A 6,688-nucleotide genomic window follows, 5' to 3' on the forward strand; every position below is an offset into this window, starting at 1 on the left:
TGGCTTAGCAACTAGACAACAGCTGCTCAAAAGACAGTCCCATCTCCAGCTAACAAAATTAGAACATAGTGCCAGACCAGAACGAAGCAGAACAACTCAGCGGGTGATGAATGGCGCTATGCTAGAATCAGAGATGGCGTCTTGAAAGAGGTAACATCAACACTGAGCCTTAAGAGATGAATACAGTTCCACCAATTCCACCTGGAGGAAAAGGGAGGGAAGGAGACTCCAGGGGCAGGGGAAGGAAGCAGTGAAGGCACAGAGGCTGGAACAACATAGAGAAATGGACAGAGAACCAGGCAGTCCTTTGGAAGCTGAATCTCCGCTCTGTGACGAGGCTAGGTAAAGTCACTCCTGCCGGGGATGCTGGGCCATCAGGCATCCAGGGCGCCCTGCTTTGGCGAGTGGGGGCAGCCCTCCCGGCCGCTCCCAGGCTCATGCATATAGGCTGTGCACAGGCAGTGCACACATCCTTCCCATCAGCCCCCAGCCATGCACGTGTGTGTGTGCGTGTGTGTGTACATGTGATGGTGGCGATCTGGCAGGCCGTGCTGCAGAAGCCCTGCCGCACCGCTACTGCTCACCAAAATAGCATCGAGCAATTTAGGTCAGGAAGTAAGGACTGTGTTATTATTACTAGTTACGGGTGAAGTTATTTAATAAGAATGTCACATGCAATTGAGACCATGGTGGGAACTGTCAGCAGGGAGAATGTAATTACACTAACTGGAGGCGCTCCAGGCCCCTGCCGTTTGCACACCTCCATAGAGCCACACGGAGATGGACTTTCTCCCGGCCCCACTGATGCCTGGAGGGCACTGCCTCCGGCGGGAGCGGGGGACACCGTGCCAGGTCCCGGAACAGCCAGACCTACGCTGCTCCCGTCCAGACCCCAGGAGAGGCTCTCAAGGGGGGCATCTCGGGACCCACTGGGCCCCTCGGCATCACACCATGTATGGCCCGATACCCCAGGGGAAGGTAGAAAGGCAGAAAGACAAAGAGAAAACCAGAGACTCAAAGGGAAAATGGGCAGAAGAGAGACGGGCAGATAGAAACACACACGCAGAGGTAGTCCCGGTGAGAGAGCTCAAGAAAGAGGCAGACAGAAGAGGAGAGGGAAAGAGAGAAAAAGGGGCGGCAGGGACAGAGGCAGACACGCAGACCGAGACCAGCTCAGGGGCAGGAGAGGCACCAGTAAAAAGAGGGACGTGGCCTGGGAGCCTAGAAGAGCCGCGCGTCCCCAGCCTCGTGACGAAGGCTGTCAGTGCCACTGGTCACTCAGGCCCCGCGCGGGTTAACTGGGAAGAAGTGGGGACTGAGTGTGGCTATTGGGAGCAGCTCAGACTTAAACGGAAGAAGGAGAGGACAGGAGCCAGAGGAGTTCCTGGCCCACAGAGAGCCCCTTTTTTATTCGGAACACCGTTTAAAGAGTAGTCAGTGGAGAAGAGAAATAACATGGGAGCAACGGAGGGGAGAGAACCGACCCCATGGGTGACAGAGAGAGAGGCAGGGCAGGATCAGAGGCCTGGGAACTGGGGACCCCTGGAGTGACCCCTGTCTGCTCCCCCAGGGAGCAGGGGGAGGGGAGGAGTGGCCACCGAGGCAGGTGACAGGCAGGAAGGGACGCAGGACTTGGGAGAAGCCCACTCTTGGCATCTGGATGTTCTCAGTGGGGTTCCGGTCGGGTCATCCATGTGACACACCTGGGAATCTGTGTCTTGGAATGGCCACTCTCAGGATGAAGTCAGGGGCTGACCTGGCAGTCGAAAGGATAGCAAGCTGGGCAGGCCATAGGACGCAGTGGCCGCAGGATTTACAGCCCAAGAAAGGAAGGGGCAGCTCGCCCTGGGCCGACTGTGGGGAGCTGGGGCAGCAAAGGACTAAAGATGGAGGGTCCCAGGGGACACTCATTCAAGGGGTGGACCCAGAGGAAGCGGCTGCTGGAACGGGAAGTCTCCAGTTTCTAAAGAGGACTTGCCCAGCTGGGCATTGCTACTGCTCCATCATCAGCCTCCTCCACCTTCTGGTTCCCAGGCTCTCCTCTGCCTGCACTCACCAGCCATGACCTCAGCTTGCCCTTGGCTGCGTTCTTGGTTTGTCTCTCTGGAGAAACAGCATGTCCCACCACCTCCTCAGCTGCTGCCTGGCTCCACGTTTGCTCCACACCAGGGCATGGACAACCTTTCTCCCGAGTTCTCTTTGGACTTGGAGCTCAGTCTAGACCGGCTCAAGGGCTTCTCTGCTCGAGATTCAGCATTGATAACTCAGAGGCAGAAATAAAGTCCAGGCAGCAGACCCCTCCCAGAAGTTCTGGAAGCTTCTGAGAGTAAAGAATCTGAGGCCTGAAAAGCTTTTGAAACTCATGGAAACTAGGGCATCATGTCCTCTGAAGCCTGGACCCACAGGCAGGGCTGCTTTGCAGGGGTCTGAGGGTATCCCCTGCCCTCTCCTCCCCCAGAAAGCACCCACAGTGTGGGCTCCAAGCCAGCAGGTTAGGCAGGGGCTCCACCGAAAAGCCAAAGCTCTGGTGTTTCCAGTAGTCACGTATAGATGTGAGAACTGGACCATAAAGAAGGCTGAGTGGCATAGAATTGATGCTTTTAACTGAAGTGTTGGAGAAGACTCTTAAGAGTCCCTTGGATTGCAAGGAGATCACATCAGTCAGTCCTAAAGGAAGTCAGTCCTGAATATTCATTGGAAGGACTGATGCTGAACTGAAGCTCCAATTCTCTGGCCACCTGATGTGAAGAGCCGACTCACCGGAAAAGGCCCTGACTCTGGGAAAGATTGAAGGCAGGAGGAGAAGGTGGTGATAGAGGATGAGATGGTTGGATAGCATCAACGACTCAATGGACATGAGTTTGAGCAAATTCTGGGAGATAGTGAAGGACATGGAAGCCTGGCGTCCTGCAGTCCATGGGGTCACAAAGAATCAGATACAACTTAGCAACTGAACAACCACCCCCACCACTGAAAGAGAGGTCGTATGTTCCAGGAGGGCTGAAGCTCAAGCAGAGGCACATAGACCCGGTTCTGCTGAGCTCGGTGCACCAGGCCCCCACTGTTCCGAAGTACCCAGGCAGCCCAGTGGGCTCTGCACAGCAGCTGGCCTGGTTGGGCCCTGGCCATTGCCAGGCATGGTTGCCGCACACAGACTCTCATCCTGGGTCACTGAATAGCTAGCTGGAGGTGGGACAAAAGCCCTCAGGTGTGTCTGGGAGGGCAACTTCAAGGTCAACGCTTGGTCCATTGCTAGAATTGAGAGCTGGGAGCTGGGACCCAAGCTGTGCAAGACCCTCTGCACACAGAATTCCCTGGCACAACTGGCATCTCCAGACACAAATGTCCATGTCCACTACATACACACGCACATTCCCTCACCCATACACACACTTGCTCACATGGCTCTACCACATGCAGAGCTCTTTGGTACAGGGGTGCGTGCCCCACACTCCCAGGCTGTCCCTCCGCCATCCCGATGGAGGGCTCAGTGGACCCCCTCCCTCCACCAAGGCCCTCGCAGTCTCCTGAAAGAATCAGTGCAAGGTTCTGAGTGTCTCTTCCACCTGGTGTGATGTTTGTAAGTGGCAGACTATTGTGTGTGTCTGGTGAAACTCTGCTTACACACAGAGCTGAGAATCCACAGAAGGATGCATGGAAGTATGGGGGAACTTAGAAGAGCCCACGAGAGCTACAAAAAGCTGACTCATTGGCAAAGGCCCTGATGCCGGGAAAGATTGAGGGCAGGAGGAAAAGAGGGGTGACAGAGGAGGAGATGGTGGATGGCGACACAACTCAAAGGACAGGAGTTTGGGTGGACTCCAGGAGACAGAGAAGGACAGGGAAGCCTGGAGTGCTATAGTTCGAGAGGTCCCAAAGAGTCGGATGCAACTTAGTCACAGAGCAACAATGAGAGCTACGATCTAATTTGCACTGCCCTACGCCGACCACTGCAGACACACACTTTCCAGGGCCACTCAGACCTACTCCCTGCTCCCAGCATAGGACAAGCTCAGCCTAGGAAGTCAAAAACACCTGAATTCACTACCTCACTCTGCCACTTGCTGGCTGTGGGACACTGGGCACTTTGCTCACCCTCTCTGAGCCTCAGCTCCCTCATCTGTAAGGAAGGATAATAATAGCTCCCTCACAGGCCTGCTGGGAAGGTTAAATGAGATTATGGACGTACACCAGGCACAAGGGACTCAATAAGCATTGATTACCACTCACTCTTTCCCTTCCACTCACCCTTGTGCCTTTCATTCATGCAGTGGCTAAGTATTTACTAAGCACTGTGTGGCAAGTCTGCTGTAGGCACTGGCGGTGCAAATCGCCTGTGACATCCTCACACAGCTCGTTCTCTAGTGCTGGGACAGATGGAGACAAGTAAACGGTAAGCAAAGGATGGAGGGAGTGTGATAAGAGTGAGAAAGAAGGTGGTGGGGCAGAGCTTCATCTGGGGTGCTCCACCTCCGAGGGCATCACACCGGAGCAGAGACCGAATCGGGGAGTAAGAGTCAGCCATGGCACATCGCGGGGGAGCGCATTCCAGGCAGGGAGAAGAACAGGCAGAAATGCCTGGAGCCAGGAACAAGCTTGTTGTTTTTCAAGGTAACAGCAAGAAGGCCAGCACTCCTGGTGGAGAGAAGCCAGCCAGAGTGGTGGGAGACGAGATGGGGTAGATCTCGTCTACCAGATTAAATCGGGATGGTTTGAACTGTGTGCGCGTGGGGGGAGGGGTGACCTCGTCTGATCGGATCTGCATATTTCCGGCTCTCTCTCTGAGTGCTGCGTGAAGAAGCCATGCTGGTGAGCACAGGGGAGAAGTCGGCAGAGCAACCAGGGAGCTGTCTGCACCAAGGAGAGGCAAAGAGGGTTATAGGGACTCACCCTGCTCCACCTCTATTCTAAAGCCCTCTCTGCTGACTACCTACCTCCTACCCCCCACCCATCCATGGGATCCTCTCTCAAGAAGCCTTCTCTGTGACTCCAGACTACAGAGGCCACGTTTCAACTCTTTGTAAGCAATGTTTTCAAAGGCCAGTGCCCCAGGAGACCCTCCCTGGCCGCACCTCTGTGAATCCACAGCTCTAGACTCCTGGTTTAAAGGACAAAGCATCCTACCTAAGACGCAAGAACCAGTGTGGTTTGATTCTCCGTTATGTACCTACCCACTAGATACAGCACATAGGTGTTCCATCATGTATACCTGCGAGATGGCACCTGTCCTTTTCTGCCCAGAGTTTTGCACCCGTTCCCCAGTGTCTCCCTACCTCTGACATCACCAATGGATGCTTCATGTTAGCAAACATTTTAAGCACTTGAATGTGCTAAGTCTTTCCAAGTACATGTCCTCATTTCACCTTCCTGACCATCTTGTGACAGAGGGGCTGTTATAACCCCACTTTATAGATGAGGAAACTGAGATGCAGAAAGTCAGTAACTTGCCCCAGGTGGCACAGCCGGCTAGTGGCAGTACCGGATGAGAGCCAAGTGGTACTTGCACGTGTGTTCAGCTACTTCAGTCGTGTCTGACTCTTTGTGACCCATGTACTGTAGCCCTTCAGGCTCCTCTATCCATGGGTTCTCCAGGCAAGAATTACTGGAGTGGGTTGCCTTGCCCTCTTCCAGGGGATCTTCCTGACCCAGGGATAGAACCCCTGTCTCCTGTGTCTCCTGCACTGCAGGCATTTTCTTCACCACTGAGCCACCGGGGGAGGAAGCCCACAGCTGTACTTGACCTGGAGTCACAGCTCTGCCTGCTCCAGTGGGGCACTGGTGGGGACAGGGTGGGCAGGGAAGTGGTGGAGAGCATGTCTTAAACTTTCAGATAAACGAATGGGTGCATATACCTTGCAAGGTATTTACACAGGCCAGCCTGGCCTGGGGTTGTCTCTATCCTTTCTTCTTCGAAACTAGGTACAGACTAGACAGAGCCTCAGCATCCTGAACCTTCTCCCTCGACTCCATCCCAGCATCCAGCTGCCCACCTCCAGGAATGGCAGAAAGTGAAGAGCAGGTTGGAATGGCAGACTCACCCTGCTCCTACTCATAGCTGCCCAGCCCAGGCCTCCTTGGGAGTGAGCCCAGAGTGGGGAAAGGTGTGCCCAGGGAGCCCACCGTCACCAAGCTGCTCATTCCCTTCCAGGCCTAAAACGTCCTTCTGAGTTTTAGATGGGCCAGGGTGCACCTCTCAGTCTTCGCACAAGCTCAGCTCTCAGTCTATAGTACCCTTCCCCAATATGACACAAGCATCAGGATTTTCGTGGCTTCCCAGGTGCAGCTAGTGGTACAGAACCCGCCTGCCAATGCAAGAGATGTAAGAGATGTGGGTTCAATCCCTGGGTCGGGAAGATCCCCTGGAGGAGGGCACTGCAACCCACTCCAGTGTTCTTGCCTGGAGAGTCCCGTGGACAGAGGAGCCTGGCCACAAAAAGTAGGACATGACTGAAGAGGCTCAGCACACATGGATGCTTCAGGATTTTCTGACAATAGCTCTGGGTGCTCATTCAAGGTCCTCTGAACCATGAGCTAGCAGGAACCAGAAGCACTCAAGCTCGGCTTCCCAAGGGCCAAGGGACACTCCAACTTCCCATGGGCTGCAAATTCCCCAGGTATGGGACAGTTGACCTTCCCAGACAAATCTTATAGACAGCCCACTCCCAAGCAGCTTGTCCCTTCACTGAAA

The sequence above is a fragment of the Capra hircus genome, chromosome 3, assembly GCF_001704415.2.
Source record: "Capra hircus breed San Clemente chromosome 3, ASM170441v1, whole genome shotgun sequence".
NCBI classification, from domain to species: domain Eukaryota; kingdom Metazoa; phylum Chordata; class Mammalia; order Artiodactyla; family Bovidae; genus Capra; species Capra hircus.